We start from the raw sequence: 22358 nt of genomic DNA, 5'->3' as shown, positions 1-22358 counted from the left end.
CCACACTTGTTATGCAAAACTTTTTCAGTGACCAGTTCATATTGTTTCCTATTGCCCAGGATGCAGACTAGCTTCATTGTCTTCTTTTAGTACATCCTCAGTTTGACACATTGGTGTGACACCACCTAATCAATTCAGTTTTTATATTTTAACTAACTAATTACCACTGAGACTCAACTTTCTTGTTGTGAGGGGCACCTGGAAGCAAGAAGAAGTTAAGGGACTGGTTACTGGTCACAAAGTTTGGAAGCAGATGTTAATATGTTGAGTTGCCTATTTATTTTTAGTTAGAATCTTCCTAGCCAGCTTTACACTAGATGATGTGATTACTGTTACAGGATTATGTTCTTATGATTATAATGGACAGATAAAAATGTACAATATGTGCTGGTTCATTTCGTTTTTCTTCATTTTACTATGATTATCTGAAGCAGCAGCCACATTTTTAATCATTCTACAGCATATTCTCAACCTCTTAGAACAAAAAATCTGGACAAAGTCATAAATAATGGAGGAACAAAGGCCCAAAAGCAGGGACAATTTTAAATACTGCTCCTACAAACTTAGAAAGTTAATAGAATTACATATTTTGCATTATCATGAATTTTCTGAAGGGTATAAAGTCTGAAACTCAAATGTCTGTCATTATTTTTGACTTCAATCTTTAAGGAATTGTCAGTGATTTACCAGAAAACCACGATTTTATGAAAAATGGACCAAGAATATGAGGCAAAAATCTGGACATTCTGCAAAAATATGTATAGATATAGTAATAAATAAGTTAGCATCTTAAAAAATTCCACTAAAATTGTATTTCTTGAGATTAAAGGCATGGTGTTTTTTTTTTTAATCTATCTGATATCCACTTAAGCCTTGATAGAGCTCCAGAAGTATTATTTTCTATGAAAATGTAAAATGCTGAAGTCATAAGGCCTCTGCGGGGCCTATCAAATGCTCTTTGTCACAGTTTACCCCTTCATGTTTTATAGGTTAGTACTAAGCTAATTGCCTTTGCGAGCCATTTGAAGCTTAGCCAGTTATCCCTTGTGATACTCCAACGCTGAACCTTGTGTTTGTAAGGCAAACACTTTAACCATTAGGCCACCTTCCCATCTATTTATTTTTTTCTATGCACAGGATGGGGACGTCTTACTTTTTATGTTAAATACCAAAATAATTCCAATTTTTTTTTTTGGGGGGGTGGTATCAAGATTTTTTTTTTTTGCTTTGTCCTTATGATTAACGATTTAGGAGAATTACACTTTAAGTGTGCTGCAGAAACATTAATGATACAAAAAGTACCGTAACATTTAAAATGCACAATGTGTTTCTCCAGAAAATAAGAAAGAAAAAACACAGCTACGTGTTCAGTGGCATGTTGTGAGTTGTCCCCCAAATTAGCGTATAGAAAGTATGATTACCGGTTTATTTCAACTTCATATTCTGTCAAATATTCAGCATCGCAGCTCTTATTCATACTTCCTTTTTGTCAGCAAGAATCAGATATGTACCACCAGTCGTATGACTAACTCGTAGCAAACCGCATGACATATAACAAACAGTTGGTAACCTACTGGGAAGGGTATATATTTACACTGTTACTATTTATTTCACACAATATATTATAAATCCAACAATTCTAAGTCGTATTAGGAAGGAAGAACTTTGTCTTGCCAGGAGTAGTAGAGGCAGTTCTGAAAAGACAAATTTACTATTGCATCTCAAATTTTAATAACTCTTTATAGCCGATGCCACAGGTGGAGATGTGCTTTCAGATACAGAGAAGATTTTACAAAACTTATTTTAAGCAGGATGTGAACAACTGTAGTTTGAACGACACAATGCTTTGTGGAATTGTATTTGCTTGGCTGACTAACCTGTCCTCTCGTGTTTTTCGTTAGTAACGTTGCATTTTTATTATTAGTAGTAGTTTTGACAAAACTAAACACACACGTAAATCCAGAACAATCACTAAGCTTTAATGCTGACTGCTTCTGTCATACCTCTGGGTATCAGTTTAGTGAATTTGAGCAGCATTGTTTACCCAAAGTCTGAAGCTTCTTCGTTTGGGAGAGGAAAATGCACCCTAAAATAATTGACGAGGCACATATCCCTGGAAGTTCCTAAGGGAGAAGTAGGATGGCTATCTGCTGCCTCGAGCTAACTGCAGTTTAGAAGTTATGAGAGAAGGATGCTGAGCAGGCGGAGGGATACCATGTGTGGGAGGAGGTACTGTGACGCCAGCGGTGGCTGGCTCAGGGCGGTGGATCGGAATGAGGGAGGCAGAAACAGGGGGAGGTTCTCTGGCTTCCCTCTCCGAGCAAGACAACACAGTCCTAAATCATGGACACGGCAGCTGGAACAGTACTCCAGCACGTTTAAAACTTAGCAAAAGCTGCTGTAACACAACGTCGACCCTTTCCTTACCCTCTCTCCTACACCACTGAACCGCTTCTAAAAATGCAGACGTAAAAGACTCCGAATTCGTCCAAGAAGTATCCTCGTACTTTCTCCAATAATATACCCCCTTCGCTATCGGTCTTTCCCCATCTGTTTCTCCTTTTAAGTGCTCAAAAAAGTTTCGCGCACACACTGAACGGTTGACACTCTCAACATCCTACTCCCACCCTCTCAGAACAGAGAAAAAATGGAAAAGGAGTTCCTCAACATCTGCTAAAGTTGGACAGAAGACAAAAGATTCAAGTTTGTAAGCACGTGAGTATAAGACGACCTTAACCTGGAGTACTGCATTTGGGGCTGGAATATGTAGGGCCGGGGTATATGTGCTTTGCAAGTTTTTTAACGTGATGCATGGTAGGTTTTTTGACATCTGTTTAGTCTGATTTATGAGAAAGTGTGAAAGATCAGATTACACCGAAGTTGATCGAGATGCCGAATTTGATTGCAGACAGGAGTGGAAGAGAAAGGAAAATATATGTGACAGTTGGGGGGTGGGGGTGGCGGGGGGATTCAGGACTTCACTTCATACTTCAGCTTGCTCCTGCATTTCCAGTCCCCTGACTTTATTTTTGTATATTTTGCCTCTCTTCTAAGTTCCTCGAAATGCATTAACTGCCTGGACCTGGCAGTCGGGACTTCCAGAGGGAACATCTAGTTTGTTGATGGTCATCTGCAGCGGCCAACAGCAGGTAGGAGGCTCAGTAGTAGGGGGGACAGAGGCAGGAATTGGGAGTATTGAACCCCGGTCTGAGCTGTTCCAGCTGGAGAAGGAACTTGGGCAGCACCGGGGTAACTGTGTAGGTGAAAGTGCTGCTCGTGCTACTGCCGTTTAGTTTCTAGAGTTGGCAGTTGGAGGTTGTGATCAAAGTCTGTAAGTAGCACTAAAAACACATATCCCGGCAAGCTTCTTTTCGGAAATTTATGGCGGTCTGGCAAGAATGTTAGTACCACTCGCAAATGTAAATCCGAGGCCCTTTTATCCTAGTCTGGCCGTTGTGAAGATTATGAATACCCCGTATCGTTCCGTAGATGGCGGCACTACTTATAGCGTCTGAACTTTTGTTACTTTCTTCTTGAATCGTTAATAATGACTTGGCTACTTACTTATCAACTGTCGAGATTTTCGGAGAATGTCCAGAATTTTTACTGCTATTTTAAACCTGTTCCTCACAAAATGTAAGGGTTTTCTGGCAAATCAGTGAGAACTGATTTCATAAATCTGACAGACATTCCAGTTTCAGACTTCACATTCTTCAGAAAATGTATGGTAACAGAAAACATTTTATTCTAGAAACTGTATAAGTTTAAATGAGCGGTCTTTTAAACGTGACCCTATTTTGGGGCCTTTGTCACCCATTATTTTTGACTTGTGTCAAGAGTTCTTGTGCTAAGAAGTTGAGAGATACGTTTGGCCGCTGTCTTGCCTTTCGTAAAAGCTGGAAGCACATCTGGATTGACTGGGTGAGGTAGGTGTGTGTGTGCGTGCGTGCGTCTGTCTGGTCTGTGTTGGGGCGTGCATTACCTTGTCTTTTATTACTCCTTAACTTTATGCTCGGCTCTTGTTTTAGTTTTTCCTCTTAAATCTGCGATTAGAATAATTCTAAATGAGTTTACACAGTACAGATGCTGACATCGGAGTTTTGTTATGCCTGACTGTACTATAAAACCACTTAACGAACTGACCAGAAATATGATTTTTTTTTTGCACATTTTCAAACGCGCTTTTAGGTGTTTTGCGTGCATGTTGGGGGTACTGTAAAGGGGCATGCCAAAAAGTAGCATTTAGTAATCTGCGTAATACCAAGTAACGGAAAGTTTGATAGCAGTTCCACAGTTGGAGTTTTTGCTTCACTTGGAGCGGGAGTTGGCGGCTCTCTGCTAACACATACATGCATGCAGTTTATGGCGAACAGTTTCTTGAGACCAACAGCACTGGCAGCTTAGCTGGTCAACGCTTTCCAGCTGCCTGCCACTTGTAGTTTAAAAGTGATGCACCGCTGGCTTGTATTCTTCTCGTGCCCCTGATTTTTTTGCTGTGGGGGGAGACCATATCCTAAAGTCATTTCCTGTATTACTAGCCAAATGGACACTCTAGTCTCTTGAGATCATCACTGATGGGGTACTCTGCCAAACAGATGTTTAAGGTGCATCTCAAACTCGTGTGTACTGCAACTTAATGCATCCCTGACAATGTGCCCTTTTATGTCCTGTGAAGTATAATTTTTAAGGCTTAAATAACTCAAAAAATGCAGGGTCCTGTAACACGGCACCCTGTCGTGTTTGAAATTGATCCTTGTATGTTGTGTTAAAGCATCAGCTTAACTTAATTAATAAATGTTGAGTTTTGGGCTAAAAACACGAGCTGGTGATCAGCAAGATTGCAGTTTGTATGCGTCCTAAGACAAGTACGTGCGCAGCTAAAAGAAAGGTAAATCTAGGTAACAATGCAATGCTCATATGTGTTATTTGTTTACTTCTGTGCGTATATTACGGAAACTGTCATTCCGCTGTTCGATGCGTGTGTCTGTGTGTGTGTGTAAAGCTAGATTTAGAAAGTAGAGTTTTCATTAATTATTTATCCAGTAGTAACATTGCAAATTATCTAGTAGTACTAGTGCATGTAGTTGTTTAATTATGTCATATTGTTAGCATTCTTCCCCAATAAAAACAAGAAAAAAAAAGAAATAACGGCAAATCAAATAAATCAAAAATATAAATCAGATTTTGCCTTTTAATTAGAAACAAACAAAAAAGAAATAGCAAAGAACCTCAGCTTGAAATATAGCCGATGTGGTAGAGAAGTAGCACAAGAACACATTTTTCATCGGTTCATTGGGCATGCAGATTTTATTTTCTTCTGAAAAGAAGTTAGTGGTTTCTGGCTATTTTAATACTACCTCAGTAGGTCTCTGAAAACGGTCACTGCCCAGGCGATACATGTAATTGGATCCTTTCATTTAAAGCCATTCAGATAATATAAATAGACGGTTGTACAAATCTAAATATTACGCAAACATTAATTTGCACAATTTTAAAAACAACTTGATGTAACTCATTAGAATTAAGATGTATAATTTTTGAATTTCTAACTTTGAAAGATATAACTCATAAGACAAGTGGTTACACATGTAATGTCACTCACTGTGTTTATTTATTTATTTGTTTATTTTTGAAAAGGAGCTTGTTATGCCTTAGTGTAGCTGCTATAGCGCTTCATAAAGGAAACTTTTTTTATTGTGCCCCCGTTATGTATTTGTTGACTTGGTAGATTCCAGATGTATCACATTACTTAAACTTATCTATAATGCTTGTACTCTGTTAATTATGCTTAAGTGATGTGGACAATATTTACTTTATGCTCCATTATGTGGATTTGAAGCTACACAAGTTGGGTTTCTTATTTTAATGTTTATCTGTGGACCCTTTACTCCTTTGAAAAGGTTAACTTGCTTGCATTTGTGAAGTTTTGTAAAATATTGTGCCGTTTTCATTTCACATGTCAGGCAAACACTTTGAGAAATTGCTTTTGTAGCTTGTAAAATTGTAGATTCTCTTTGATAATAAATCAGCAGTTCACCAGCTGGGTTGCATTGCATGGTATAATGGTATTCCAGACTGTAAGTAAAATGTTTAATTTATTTGAAAATGTAAAGTTCAGGTATGTTTTTTTACTTGCTAGAGATGGTACACCTTCTTCATTTCATTCATGCAGTTCTCTATCCAGAATGACGTGAAGAAAAGTAAAATAGTTGGTCAACAAAATTATCATCAGAATATTCTTCAGAGGAACTTGTATGATTTTAAGATTGTGTATATTATCCAGAATACCTTTGACTTTTCTTTTTTTATGCAGCTGTAAATACTTATCCCAAGGGATTCTTCAAGAAAATACTAGTTGAACTGCCAACTGCATTTAGTTAGCTTTTCTTACTTTTTTTTTTAAATTCACGGATATATGCCCACTTTCCAGTATAGTATTTAGATTTTAAGTACATTAGTATGATTATTTACGGAGTGATTTGTGTATGTAAGTGAAATTTTTAAAAGGCTAAACTCACAAATCACAGAAAAGCAAACTGACCCTGCATACACAGGTTTAGCTTTTTGTGAACTTGAACTGGTTTGGAGTGTATATACTAAGATATATGTGTGTAGTTAAACAGAGACGATGCACATTTGCCCCATTCTGTGCTTTCATGTACTTTCTGTATTTTTTTCATCTTTTTTAGTTTATATTTCTGTGAGATGGAAAAGGGACTAGGAAAGACTATAAGTGAAATTTTGCACTTTGATGATTTTTTAAACTTTGATATATTGACAGCAAAAGGAGCTGTGCAGCTTTTATATAAGTAGAACAGAAAAGCAAAGCAGCAGTCAAATGTCTCTGTGCATTTGTGTTTAACTGCAGAAGAAAAACATGTCCATGGGCAGCATAGGTTCTTATCAATTCCCTAATCCCAGATCCCAGCAAACCTTGAGGGCATGCCTCAGATCTTGCTGAAATCATTGTCGACTCTCTCAGTTTGCAGATTAAATATGCTATGTGTTCCTGCATTCTGCCAACAGTTTTATGCGTTCACTATGTTTCCTGTTTTAAGATACCCTCTTCTGAAGTTTTTCAAAGCTTTTGAAGGCAGACCATACTAAGTATGACTTACTAAGTGTGAGGCACTTTAGAAAATAATTTTGTGTTTTTCATGTACCCACGAGTGGTAGTTCTGAGTCTTGGTTTTCTCACTTTGCTGTGACAAGCAGTTCTTTATGAAATGTAATGCAAAGTCATAACATATTTCTGATAATTCCTTTTGTGTTTTGTTCGTACCACAACTGGTAATTGTGAGTCATGGTTTTCTTACATTGCTAAACAAGCATTTATTCAAGAAACATGATGTAAAGTGATAATTTCATCTCTGTTTATGAAAGTGTTTTTCTACGGGTGTTGTGTAGTTTAAGGCATAAGAGACTGTCCCCTTAGAAACTGAGTTATTTTAACTTGCTTGTTCTTTTGATAGATGCCTAAACCTGACTATCTCTTCTGAACCATATTCTTCGTACCCCTTGTTTATTCTGCTGTTTGAACACGTGATTAAGTATGCTGGATACCACATTATTTGCAGCAGGTTATGCCCTTTTTACTTAAGCAGTGATTCATGGTTTGTCTGATCTTCTGGTGATCCCAGTCCAGTTATTTCTGGAAACAAGTCCATGTCACCCCCGGACACTCAAGAACATCTGAAACTGTCTTTACTCTTTACATGTGAGGGGGCAGAATCCCTTCCCCTCTCTCATGCCAGTTATGACACAGAGTACTGCTTCATGTTCAGTACATGCTAGTTGAAGAATAAACTTTTAAGTTCCTTAAGTGTTAGTTTCATAGCTTTCTTCTTTATTATATTTGCATACACATAAAACTTTAAAATATAGTCAGGTCACTGCATGTGCATTTTATATGAAAGCTTTTATGAATTTGGTTTGTGTGGTAGAGAACTTATTGAATAATGTTTATATTTAATCCCATACTAGCAACAGAACATTGTTTTTTCCCCTTATGGGGAAGAAAAACTTGCTGATGAGTGTGTCAAATTTGGTGATAATTTAATATTACAGTTTGGAACACTGCAAATTTGAGATATATCTTTAAAAAATGCTAGCAGTGTTTTCTTATTGTCTTTTTTTCAAATAAAAGTTCTAATTAAATAGTAAATAGTAATATTGTGCTGTTCAGTGCCATGTATGTCATGTTATTCCTGTGAGAACTTGAGCCAATTTTCTGTTTAAAGGTTACTCTGTGAATGAAATGGTGAAAGCCCATTTGTCAAGGTGCTGCAGGCTTCCTTTTAGTCTGCTGCCCCCAAACTCATTGTCTGCAAGGCCCACTCATTAGTCATTAGTGTATTAGTGATGCCTTCAGGCAACACTACCCAGCACTTCTTCACACCATTACAGCTCTGGGAAAGTGCTTGTACACCAGCGGACTTGTAGTATTATTGCTCTCATTTCTGCTTGGCTGAGTCTGAGGTAAGTCTTGCCTTCCCAGCCCCCATTTTCAAGCTCCCTGTAATCCCTTCCTTGCTTCTAACACTGCCTTTAGCAGGGATTTAAGGGCAGTCAAGAGTTTCTTTTTAAGGAATATTCTTGGCATGTATGCTGTGGTATTATCTGACTGGCTGAAAGATCTGCTGCTTTTCCTCTACTTAAGGTTTCATTAGAAATCATTTTTTAGCCACTGTTGTGAGTAGTGTTTGCAGTTCTTAGCTGCACAATATTGACTTTTTATCACTTGTCAGAAAGGGCAGGTGTGAGCACTTTGTGTTTGCAAAGTTAATCTGTGTTATACTGGAGTCTGACTACTTGACTGCCAGTGCACAGGCTTCTCGCAAATAATACTTAAGGTCCAAGCCCACTCTCACAGATGTTGTTGCATCTAGGGTCCCACATCCCTATATTAGAACAAACCAGTTCAGGCACATTTATCTCAGTTTATACGCACAGAAAAAGCACATAGTAAAAAGTACAACCAGAAGTCTCATTTACGAGCAAAGACAAATGACTTTACCCATGTTTTTTTGTCAGTGTTCTGGTTTTAATTGAAGACAATTGCATGTTAGTTTTGGATGCTTTGTAAAGAAGAGGCCAGACCAGATATATCTTAAAAACCCTGTTTTGTGACCCACTTTAAAATCATGAAGGTATTAAGACCACTTCCCTAGACACGGAATGCATACAGTTTATGTAGCCTTCCTTTCCATTTATGAGACAACATCAAATCGTGCAGACTCTGTTTCATTTTCCTTGTAGTTACTTGGCAGCGAGTGAAGACTGAAGTACCTTTCAGGTTAAAAACGTGTATTTAAAGTAATGCAATTTTTTTTTATTGTTGTTTTTGCTTGTGACCCTGAGAAGTATTGCTTCATTACAGTGGAGTTTACCCTGAATGGTTGCAGAAATAAGAATGGGTAAAAAGATGGCCTGTGTCTTACAGTCTGACACATGCTTTTTGTGCAGCAATGCAAAACAAAAAGACAAATAAAGAAAAAATAACAAAAGTAACAAAAGGTAGTGTAGTTGTTAAAAACTGAAACAGATTTCAAGTCACACAATTTTCACTTTAGCAAAAAGAGGCATTGGGGTATTTAATGAAATAAATGCACATATTTTCAGTGTTCTGTTTCCTGGCATCTAAAACTGAGTTTTCTTTTCAAGTTAGAAATTCTTACATTGCTTTTTGGGCGTATGCTTGTTTCTGGCTTGCAATATTTTTATTGTATACTTTTCTGCCCTTATAGAAATGTGACTGTAACAGTGATGGGAATTGTATCTTTACAGGCAGTATTGCAGCTGATGAGGTAGTCCTCATTTTTGGGGTTGATATGAATGCTTATTGCACTACATCTGTTACATAAGCTGAAGATTTTTTTTTTTACATTTTTCTTGAGAGCTTTAATGTCAGTCTATAAAAATGTCCGTATTCTTAGAAGTTCTGTTGTTCATGTAGCCTAAAGCATCAGTATAGATTTGGTACATAAGTAACTGTTAAGTTTGGATTTTATTCAGAAAATTGAAGTTTATGTAGAGACAGCCTTATTCAGCAGAGAGAAATGTCCGTTCCAGTTGTAGAAAGCTCAGTGCAGAACTCAGCAGAGTTGGATTAGAGACTGTTTAGGGGAGAACAATGTAGAGTGCTTGACTGACTCCTTATTTATTCTTGATAAAAGCATGAAATGTAATACCTCTTAAGGTACTTCTAAGGACTTCTTATCAAAAAGCACGTCTTTAATAAGAAAATAACCACTTAAATGTGTTGTTGTTATTATAATTAATTTGAGCACACTGTAGAGCATGGTTTCTATCAGAAGAATAAAGAACTCTGTCATCAACGTAACAGTTAGTGATTGTTTAACTTGCCTTGAATGCTGAACATGTCACAACAAATAAAAGGGGGAAGTCCTTCTGCCACATTTAATATACTGTGTCAAGGTTTTTAGACTATACCCAGAGTTAGGTGCATAGTAGAAAACGAAGGATGACAAAAATGCAAAGATTACAGGGGTTAAGTAGAAATTTATGTGTGTCCTGTGTTGACCTGATGTTGATGTCCCCCCAGCGTGTTGTCAATGGGCAACTCAAGTGGGAATTTTTGGAGGGCTTTTAGGAACCATGATTGCTGTGAAGATTTTATGAAGGATTGGAGAGTAGTGTTTGATACAGTAGTGGATGTTGAATCCAGAGATGGGAAGAATGAAGAATGTATTAGAACTGCATTAACTAATAACTGTATGAAGGTAGGAAAAGACGGGAATTAGGCTGTTGTTGTAAGCTGACAGGGGCAGACTTGATGGATGAAGGCTGTCTTTTTGTAGTCCCTTTTCTTTGCTTTTTATTTAATTCATTTTTTTTCTGTGATTCTAGATATGGTGGCTTGAGGTGCAAGTTTTGCAAAGCTGAGGTTTGTCTGAATTTCATTGTTTCACACTTGCGTATTTTTGATTATTTGATCACAAGTAGTTAATCTTTATTGTGCTTCTTCCTGGCTTGTAGAAAGGGATCACTAGTACCAGAACATAACAAAAATACAGTGGTAAACCTTGAAATAATTTTATAACACAAACCCAAATCATTTCAGCATTTAAAAGTTCTAACTTAACATAATTTAGAAGTTTTTCCATCCTTATCATGTGATTATGCTAGTTGGCGTAGGCGTACAATTATTGTTTGAGTTATAAAGATATTTCTAAATTAGTATATACTGTGTCATGGTAACTAGCCAGAAGGAGCTTATTACCTCTTTATTTCATCATCCTAAGGTTATGTAAAAGAATGAAGTTTTCATGGATTCAGTGTAGAATCCTGAAATTTTGAAGGAAAATGTACAGATCAAATGTTTGGCCACTTATGCATAGAATTGTGAATTCTTCCGGATTATGTAAATTAAAATGAAATTGCACCAGTGAGTTTCTGTCTATCAAGTGCATGTGGGACTAACATGGTTTAACTTGGTGAAAAGTTATGTTGCAGAATTTGTGGAATACTTTAGAAAAATAAGGCAGATGTGGGCTTACATAATTATATGGCTATTCAGTTTGTATTTTATTGTAAATTAATTAAATGTGATTAGTTTGAGTTGTACATATTTTCTAATCTGCAAGTGTTTCAGAGTGATTTAAAAAAATGGAATTAAAGATTTAAAACAGGATGCTTGCAATGGGCATGGCATCGTTTTTGAATCTGGGTAGCAACAATGTCTGTTTAATTCTGTCATTAGTGATAGATTGGTTCTTACCATAGATGCATTACTTAATACACAGGAGAACAAAATGCAGGTGAAAATTGCATAAGTGACATCTTACTGTTTTTTGCAAATGTGCTTTGAGTGTACTGGATTCCTTTGGCATTGAAAAGATACTGTTTACAGAAGTATTAGAAGATATAGCCACCAGATAATGCGTACATTTCTTGAAATGAGACTGAAGCATGGATCTGCAATGTAAAATGTAGTAATCACTTCCTGAGGTGTTCTGTTTCATTGCATGGCATTGGGAATGCTTTCCTGTTCTATAAAGAAGTGCGTAATGATGTTAAACATAACTGTAACTCTCAGCTGCTATTATTTAAGCATAGTGCTACAGCTTTGGCCCTCAGATTTAGCCTTGCTCCTCTTAGATTTGTCACGTCTCTCATAAAGTCAAACCTGTTTATTTGTGCGTACTTATTAAGTACATTAACTAAGTGTATCGAAAGATTCGCCACCATTAACTATAATAGGGTCTAGTATGTAAAGCCGTTCTATTGTGAAAAATAGGAATGTGGTCTTCCTTCTGATCATCTGCTGTTATTTTAAAGGCTGTGCTGTGACTTTTTAATGCTTGGAGGTTGGGATGAATAGTTTCAGTGAGTCATGCCCCCTAGATCTGTTTATATTTTTTATATTGTCCTTTTTTCGTTTTTTTGTAAATGTTATGATGAGTGAGGTTTTCACTGTTGAGGTGGTTTTGTAAAAACTGAGGCGTGCAAATTGAGAGCTGTGAAATGCGCCTAAATATGTGAAAAAAATGGTATCTGCATTTTAACATAATTGGGACATATTATTTGAAGCAGTAGAATAACAGTGAGAAAAGCATTAATATGACTGGTATGATTATAGTATGTGATTAGTTGTTAAGATTTTGCATTATATTGTGTTAAGTTAGAGCAGAAGTATTTCTTAACTTGGATGGATTTTTTTTTTGTCCTTTCCATTTCAGACATCTCACGGCAGTTGTGGTAAGACACAGGTGTATTTTCAGAACAGATCGGTTAGACTCCATAGTGGAGGAAGTTGGACTGAGTGACTTTAAGGGATGTGATTAGATTGATTTGTGAAATGTACTACTTTGTAGAAAGTAAATAAAATGCTGCACTAAAGGCAAGGTATTAGATTAACAGAGAATATTTCCATTTCTGATATTTTAATTCATTTTTCATTTGGTTTTCCAAATGTCTATGCTAAAAATACATTGCAATGTTTAAAGAAGCATTTTTCATCATATTAGTGATTTGTTTAGAATTTGATAGTGCATTTTGTCTTCAGACTGTTACAGAATATAAGCTGTAGTTTATTGTCTGTTGTCTGGCTTTACAATGTCTCCCACTCCCCTGGACGGATCTGTTTTTGTATTTGATTTGTCCCCCCAAAAACATCTTACTACGCCATACTTTATGAAAAGGTTACTACAGCAGTTAGAAATTCCATAACAAAAAATATGATCCATTGCATCATTGTACAGAATTAAAGTTTGAGCCCTTTGACTGGTTTGTTGGTTTGCTTGCTTATCTGTACTGTCCTTGAGTTTGAGGACAGAAATGGCTATCTTCTAATAATGGCATTTGAAGCTGTCAAGATCAAGTTTAGTGAAAGTGTCCTTTTTAGGCAAAGAGCAGTTTTGTTTGATGTGACTTCCCCATGTAGAGATTCCTAGAAATTTGACAGGAAAAATATCTGACAGTGTGGAATACAACATCTTCTTGTACCACATCTCAAGATTGCTTTATTTGCCTGGAGCATGGAAACAGATGTAGCTTCTAACTTCTAGGAGAATTATTTCCACTTTTGGGAATTTGTGCTGTTCCTGGCAGCTATACACCCTCCTTCCCAGACCATGTGAGGATATCCATCCTAGTCATCCATATGTGTGACTTCTTTTTTGTATGGAATATTTCTTCTCCTTCTTTGTAGCAGATTCATTGATACTAGGTTTGACACTGGTTAACTTTGAACTTTCCAAAAAGGATAAGGATGCAGGGTTAGGTCACTGTGAATGGAATGTGAGACAGAATCTTCACACAATCCCTTTTTGTGCTATATTGACTTGTTACTTGTTGAATCGTGTGTTGATGAGGAAGAAGTAAGTTTCAATAACTGCATCATCACAAAACCATTACGCGACCAGAATGATGAATTATTATGCTGTCTCTCAGTGTACGCTTTACTTGCATGAGTTTATGTATATTAATTCCGACTTGAGATTCTTTCCGTTTTCTTGATATTTGAATGATCCGTGATACTAAACTGTGTTTTCTGTAGTTTCATTGAATTTCTTTAATTCTACCTGAACTGCCTTTGTTTCCATCTGAATTAGTTGAGAATGGTAAAATATCACTTTTAAATACTTTCAAGCAACTACATGTTCTCTAGTGATACTGCTTTAAAGGGTCTGCTTCAAACGTGCATCATCAACCACATATATTTCTAATTTAGAAAGATCTTTCCTGTTAATCAGTTCTCCTGTTATAAAAGTAACCAGATACATTTAAAGCAGAGACCCCTCTTGGGGAAGTTTTTTTTTTTTGGCAGACTGGTCTGAATGACTCCACCAATCCAACATAGATAATGAGATTCCTGCACTTATCTTCCCTTCTGTCATCCATTTGGCTTTAATGTGTAGTGTTTGAAGTTTAGATTAGATATTCTGAATACTCTAGCTTGACCTTCAAAAATTTAAACGTTAACCATCCTCTGTGAAGATATATTCTATAACAACTTATGTTATATAACCACCAGGTTATGCACTGGATACAGAATTGTAGAGAATATTTTCTTAAGTTTAAACTTATTTTCCTTCAATTTGTTTGCCTTACCTTTTGAAAAAATAATTTGTCCAGGTGAAGCAGTTGTGCTGAAATGGTGATGCCCAAGTACATAGTGGGGGATTTAGTTCCAAGTGAAAATTAGCAAAGTTAGTAAATTAATTCTTTATCAGGAGCAAGCGATGAAAACATTTATTGTTAGAATTTCTGCTTTAGACGGGGTTTTTTTTGTGTGTGTGCTATTCTAGCTCTTGGAATCTTAGCATGTCTTCATGCAGATCTTGAGAGAGAGAGAGAATTCTGACACAATTAATAAATGTATTGTTCTCATATAAACTAATATTATATCTTGCCTGTCATTTGCATAGTGTTACATGTGAGCACATCATGGTGAGATAAGATAGATAAAGGATGACCACTCTTGTTAGTCATCTCCACCAGAAGAATTACCCTCATACCATCATCAGCTTGACTGCATTCCATAAGTACAACTAGGGGCTGAATCATTTTGATTCTGTTAGTGGTGCGTGTATATGGCCACATGTCATGATTAAAAGTAGAACTGTGGCACTGATACAAGGAAATACATACCATACAGTCCCATACCTTTCCAGATTGCCTGATCTTAGAATTGTTAGGACTCTGTAGATGAGCAATCAGAACTGTATTCACTATTAGAATATGTCTATCCCATCAGACAAAATTGATCTTCTTTGAAAAAAGAGAAACATTTCTGTAAATGTAAATGTTTTTGGTATGGATTTTGTTTACAGGTTAGCATTTTAACATATTTTGATTAAGGACTGTTATAGTTCTGTCACTCACTCCTTGTTCAGTTACTCACTTAATCCAGTTCATTTTCATGATGGAGCTCTGGCCTGTCCTAACAATCAGTGCTCACAAGGCAGAAAAAAACTAATCCTTGATCATAGTAGATTACTAGGCTATTGACCTGTAGGTCATGTCAAGCCTAGCCGTTTCATCCCAGTGTAGTACCAATGATACTCTAGTCAATACCCAGGACTGTATTTAATAATGACTGCCCATGTCCAGGAGAGTTACGGGTGCTATCTCCTGAAAGAATTTATGGTGTCCATCCACTTGTCCAGGTTTCTTGAACAGTGTCATAGAAGTGCTCTGCTTCACATGAATTGGTAGTCTATTCTAAAGAAGCGGCAGTTGCTGGAAGACAAATCTGTCCCTCCAACATGTCCTATTCAAGTTGCAGGCCATATTTAGGTCCCTGGAATGGGTGTCTCTAGTCACATTTGATTTACGTATGTACAGCAAATTCATTAGGTTTGGGTCGGAGATTACTATATAAGCCAGGCATAAGTCTCCCCTAAGAAGTTTATGCAATACTGTGTAGAGTGACAGGGACTTTAGTCAGTTTATGTAAGGCATGTGCTGGAGTCCCTTGATCTTCTTTGTTAGAAACCTCTGAGGTGTCTCCAATTGCTGCAGATACTTTGTACGGTACATGCCAAAAGGTGTGTTAAACTCAATTATGGGCATACAAAAAAAAATAATAAAACAAGTGGAATGAACCGTATATAAAATACTAATAAACACCAACAACTACGGTCCAGGCGACAACAGGAAAATGGTTGTAAAACAGTCCTTTTAATCCAAATTCACCACAAGTGCTTTCACCCTGACGTAAATGCAGGGCTTTTTCAAGTACAAAGAAAACACATAATACCCCTCCTATTTAACTCCCCCTGAGTATAAAAGAGCGCCAAAACATTTAAAGCTGTTAATACACCATCCACATTTACATTTTAAAATGTTCACAAAATATGTCCAAAATAAACCCTTAATAAAATCTTTTCATAGACAATGTACATATTTTTTTTTAAATATTTTTTTTAAAATAAACATATATGACTAAAATTGTCCCACAATACTAATATAATAAGATTTACTGGAAAATAAACCACTTATTAAAAATTCATCAAAACTTCTCGGACCTCCTAACCAAATACGGTTTAATGGAAATATGATCATTTAATCCTGGAGGGTGGGTTGCATTTAATTTTATTTGCCAGTAAATCTCCCTACAACAAAGCCAATTTTCCCAATCCCCACCCCTGTGATCTACATGAGTTTGTTCCAAGGTGCCAAAAAGAAACCCAGGGTGGATTAGTTCTATATGTAAGTGTCTATACAGGGCACTATTTAAATTATTTTTCCTAATGTTGCAGGTGTGTTCATAAATACGTTTATTAAGTGCCCTTTCTGGTTTTCCGACATAAAAACTAGGACAACCTTACACAAGGCTGGATATACTATACCTTTAGTAGTGCAATTTCCCTTTCTAAAATGCACACTATTCTTTGCGTAATTATTCAAGGTGACTTTTACTTTTTCACAAATATATTTACAATACCCGTATCTTCCACACTTTCTCATACCCTGGTCCCCATGAAAACTAGTCCTGTTGTTATTCTTTTCAAAAAGTCTTTTTAAGTTGGTCCCTGTTTTAAAAACAAACATTGGACTCTCCCCTACCTTGCTCACAATGTCCTTATTGAATTTCAGCATTTTCCAAATCCTTTTAACTAAATCCTGAATTTCCCTAAACACAAAAATGTGCTGTAAATCCAATGCTTTCCCAAAGGTTTGGTCACCGGTAATCTTTTCCTTGATGGTGCACTGTGAGGGGTTACCTAAAAGGGGAAGATATTTTACACCCCACACCGCTATAACCTCATTTGAAACCTCTTCTATCAGGTTAGCAGGGTAACCTCTCACTTTAAATAACACAGAAATAAATTTAACTTAAGATAAAAAAATCTAGTCTTTCTGAGGTCATTCTCGCTGCTCTAATCATCTGGCCCTTCACAATGCTTTTTTTCTGCTTCCAGGGATGATCACTGTTTTAGGGCAAATAGGAATTGCTGAAAGTGTTCTTCCTATGAATCCTGGATCTTAACCTCCATCAGTTTTATCTAGCCTTACATCTAAATAATCAATTCCTAGCTGGTCAAAATTGAATGTAAATTTTAAAAAGTTAGTAGATGAATTAAGAAACTCAAGAAAATTAGTAATGGTACTCACTGGACCTTCCCAAATGATAAATATATCATCCAAAAAGTGGTGATATAACCTAATGTTCTCCCAGTAAACTGAATTGAATAGGTGCTGAAGTTCCCATTTGAGGAGAACCAGGTTAGCATAAATGGGGGTGCAAGCTGCCCCCATAGCTACCCCTCTAACCTGTTTGAATGTCTCCCCTTCAAAAAACACAAAATTGTTTTCCAATCCAATCCTCATAAGCTCCACCAGTACATCTACTTCAAAACTCAATGAAGGCTTTTTTAATTCAATATTGACCAAAATAAATCCAAACCCTCCTCTGTTAGAATACACGAAAATAAATCGACCACATCAATGGTCAAAAAATACACTTCTCCTTCATAAGGCTGTAAGGTTAGACCCGATAAGAAATCCCATGAGTCCTTCAATAAATGTACAAAATCATCAGTAACATGTTTCAGGGAATAGTCCAAAAAAGTGGCTATAGGGTAGGTTTTTGATCCCTTACTTGAAACAACAGGTCTATATGGCGGGTCTGTAGTGCTCTTGTATATTTTAGGGATACCAAAAAAGGAAGCTACTCTAGGCTTCCTAGTAGTCAAAATGGTCCCCAATTTACCATCTATTCTATTTTCTAACACTAATTCTTCAATGGCTAAATCAATTTTTCTGTGAGCAATATTGATTTTGTTAATTGATACAGGTACATACACACTAATATCATTCAATATTTCAATAATTTTACTAGAATACGAAATGGTATTAACTAAAACCATACCACCGCCTTTGTCAGGTTTCATAATTCGAATCTCTCAGTCTAAGGTGAGCTGTTCTAAAATATGTTTTTCTTCCTTAGTCAAATTAGTTTTAAAACCACATTTCTTTATAAAATTCTTGTCCTTACTAAAATTGTAGATATCAGAAGCACAAACCTCAAAAACTTGCAAAGCTGGATGCAAGGGAGGGTTGTATGTACTTGCCTTCCTAAATTGGGCTAAACCACCTAGGTCCGAGTTTTCAAACAATAAAGCAAAGTTCAAGTTTCTTGTAAATAACTTCAGCCCAATAAGTGTGTCACAAACATCAAACCTAACAGAGGGTACAAATTTAAAACCTTTCGCGAAAAGGGAAAAGTGTTCTTGTTTAATTTCAACACCACTCAAATTAAAGATTTTAAAACCATTGTAGGAATATGTCACTTTGTCCCTACCTACAACTATGCCTTCCCCTTCCATTTGGTTTTCACAGGGTTCTTCCCCTTCCCCCCAGAAAAATCCTGTTCACCAGCCTCCCCTTCTTCCCCACCAAGATCAATTGGTTCAATGAAATCTAGACCCACCTTGGGGTCTAAAGGGTTAGGGGTGTTTAAACAAGGGGTAAGTGGACTATTACCAATGACTTCAACAAGGGCCTGTGAATTAGCCCCTTCATTAAGCATTTTCCCACAATCATTCTGTCCTCGGTCAATAACCTCTAGATGATCAGATAATGTGTGTACCCTAACTTTTGAAACCTTACCTTTAAAAATATACACCCTATTCTCACTAGACTGGGAGCATTGCTCTAGCTCCAACACCCTAGCCCAAAGGTTCCTAGAATTTATAAACTCAAATGCTAAGGAACAACTTGTTACCACTCCCACAAGAGGGGAAAACATACTGGACCTGATCATCACCAACATGGGGACTCTATGCTCCAGACCAGAAGTGTATCCCTCACTGGTAAGATCAGACCATAAACTAATCTCACTGGATATTCACATCCCGACCCCACCCCCTGCCCAGAAAACCACAGTGAAAAACTTCTCTAAAGCAAATTTCACACTCCTCAAAACTGAGGTGGAATCCTTCAAAGCCCCGGCCTGTGGAAAATCTGGCCTAGACCGCAGAATCCTTTATAAACGCATTCTATGAACACCTTCAGGAATGCATGGATCATGCAATCCCAAATAAAACCAAGACCCAATCCTCCAAAGGCAGACGTCCTGTCTGGTGGACCCCAGCCATAAACAAACTATACAATAGAAGGAGGAAGCTACTAAATGATAGAGCAAAATCCCAAAAAGGGAAGGCATCACTGATCAGTATTAGCAAAAAACTACGGGCACTCATAAAATTGTCTAAGGCCAGCTTCGAGAGAAAAATTGCACAGGACACTAAGGATAATCACAAGGCTTTCTTTAGTTATGTTAGGAACCTGGGTGGTAATTCCCAGATATGCTCAGAATTAGTCCAAAATGAGAAAAAATACACCAAACCCACAGACATTGCCAACATCCTTGCTGACAGGTTCAGCACAAACTTCTCCCCCCCCCCTCCCCACCAAAAGGGCAAATATCTATCCCAGAAGAGTGCTGCCTTCCTGACATCTCAGATGCTCAGGTAAGAGCCGCCCTCTCCAAAGCAAAAAACACATCATCAATGGGACCAGACGGTGTCCCGGGCTGCATCCTACATGAACTCCAAGAAGAGCTAAACCCAAACATAAAACTACTGTTCAATCTCAGCCTTACTACAGGATATGTGCCCAAAGAGTGGCGTACAGCAACAGTGGTCCCTCTCCATAAAGGTGGTGTCTCAACGGATCCTGGAAACTATCGCCCCATAAGCCTGACTAGCTTGGTCTGCAAAGCTATGGAAAGGATCATCATGGACCTCATAAATAAAGATATTGGGGACCTACAGACACTGGATCCTACCCAGTTCGGCTTTGTTAAGGGCAGATCCTGCCTCTTAAACCTGGTTGATTTCTTTGAAACAGTCACCAAGGCCATTGACGAGGGAAGGTGGTCCGCACAGCCTACCTGGACCTCGCAAAAGCCTTCGATACAATACCCCACTCGGGCATTATAGATAAGCTCACCAGCTTAAATATAAACCCCTATGTCACTAGATGGATTGCAAACTGGCTCAATGACAGAACCCACATGGTTAGAATTGCTGGAGCCATGTCAGACTCCAAACCAGTTACAAGTGGTGTCCCACAAGGCTCAGTCCTGGGACCTCTCTTGTTCGGTATATATTTCTCGGAGGTACAGGTCAACACGGAAGGACTGTGGCTGACCAAGTTCACAGATGACTGCAAACTGGGTGCCATAATCGACTCTCCAGCCGACACAAGCATCCTCCAAAAGGGCCTCATAGAAGCAGACAACTGGTGCCAGAGCCATGGTCTCAAGCTAAATGCCAAAAAGTGTATAGTCATCCCCTTTGGCAAAAACAAAGTGCCCACAAATTACCACATAGGTGGAAATCCATTAAGTACAGAAGAAGTAATTAGGGACCTGGGGACCCAAGTTGATAGCAATCTCTCATTTGACAACCACATGGCCAAAGTGGTTAGAAAAACATTTTATATAGCCCACCTAATCATGAAGGGATTCACATCTAGACCAGGGAGGTCATCGTGCCTCTTTACTCATCCCTCATCAGGCCCATAATTGAGTACAATGCCCCTTTTGGGATGTACCTTACCAGACACCTGCAGCAACTGGAAAGACCCCAAAAGTACCTCACCAAGAGGATCAAAGGGCTCAAACAGATGCCATATGCTGCCCGGTTAAAGAAACTCCAGCTCTACTCAGTGGCATACTGCCTGTTCAGAGGCGATCTGTGCCTGACGTATAAAGCCATGTCCAACCCGGAATTAATGGACATGCTGCACCTCAGAAAATCCAAATCCCATCGAGCTACGTGCTCAAGAGACTTGAACCTCAGCACTGAAATAAATAGGACATGCTGGAGGGACAGATTCATAACCCAGAGGCTCCCTTCACTCTGGAATAAAATCCCAGTCCAGGTTAGGCAGAGACCCTCATTGACTCTCTTCAAGAGGAATCTTGATGAGTGGATGAGAGATCGTAGGTTTACCCCGGGTATCACTTCTGTGTCACTGTTAGACAGAGGCACAGTATACTAACCTTGAAAAAGGGCATAGCAAAATAAATTTAAAATGGGTGGCGAAAGCCAAACACATTCTGGCTAGGCTTATAAATGCCCTAGGGCAGATAGCCTAGTATGAACCTATGAACCTATGAACCTATACTGTTTACATCCCTAAACAACTTTTTTTGTTTCCTCAAGAATACATCCTCACACTTCCTTTCTACACAGGAAAGATGTGCTCATAAATGTCCTTATTAAAATCAAATAATAAGTCACTCCTAATAGCTTGATTAAGGTTTTCAGCTTCTTTCAACAAGTAATCAACTTTTCTCCTAGAATATTTTAACATCAGGGTCATAATTTTAGTGCCACATTCATCAAACACTTTGTTAAATTCACCCAACATAAAATCATCATACAAAAACCCATCAGGGTACTTACATACCCTCAGTCCCTGTGGGACAATTTTTTTTAGCGATACATTCTTCTAAATACAGAATATCTAAATTAACGCATTTAATTTTATACATTTTGTTCTCCAAGTCCTTCATACCCTCCTTTAAGGAGCCCATAGTGAAAGAAAGTCCAACAACATCTTTTCTTTTAAAATCAGTCCTAAAACTGTGTTCATTATTTTTAGTTTTGTCAAACCATTCCTTTAAATTATTGTAGTGTTTTAGTTCTGCCTTCAAAGGCTGGGCAGTATGCATTACAGTACCTTGAAATGTTTTCAGTCCAGGCCATCCAATCTCAATGCCGTGTGACTTGTTCTGTCCATTACGACCACCAATAGGTCCATCCCTTCCAGTAAATACCTCTGTTTCCCCAGTGCAGGTCCCCAAAAACAACAATTGGCTTCCACAACCCAAAAGGGAAGCTGAAACGAAGTCACAAAGCAAAGCATTGGGAGCC

At 37.7% G+C, this 22358-nt stretch overlaps 1 protein-coding gene across 1 annotated transcript in view; it reads left to right on the top strand.

The window, feature by feature from the left end:
* Positions 1-2293: 2293 nt before the first annotated feature.
* The window catches only part of GLI3 (GLI family zinc finger 3), a 1844924-nt gene continuing 1824859 nt past the window's right edge, over positions 2294-22358 (top strand). The window contains exon 1 of the mRNA XM_044064809.1: positions 2294-2715. The gene's annotated coding sequence lies outside the window, so the exon portion shown is untranslated. The remainder of the gene's footprint in view (positions 2716-22358) is intronic.

The sequence above is a fragment of the Protopterus annectens genome, chromosome 3.part0 (genome assembly GCF_019279795.1).
Source record: "Protopterus annectens isolate FY-2018-M chromosome 3.part0, PAN1.0, whole genome shotgun sequence".
NCBI lineage: Eukaryota > Metazoa > Chordata > Ceratodontiformes > Protopteridae > Protopterus > Protopterus annectens.
The sequence above is the reverse complement of the archived record's forward strand: the minus strand, read 5'-3'. Positions and strand labels throughout refer to the sequence as shown.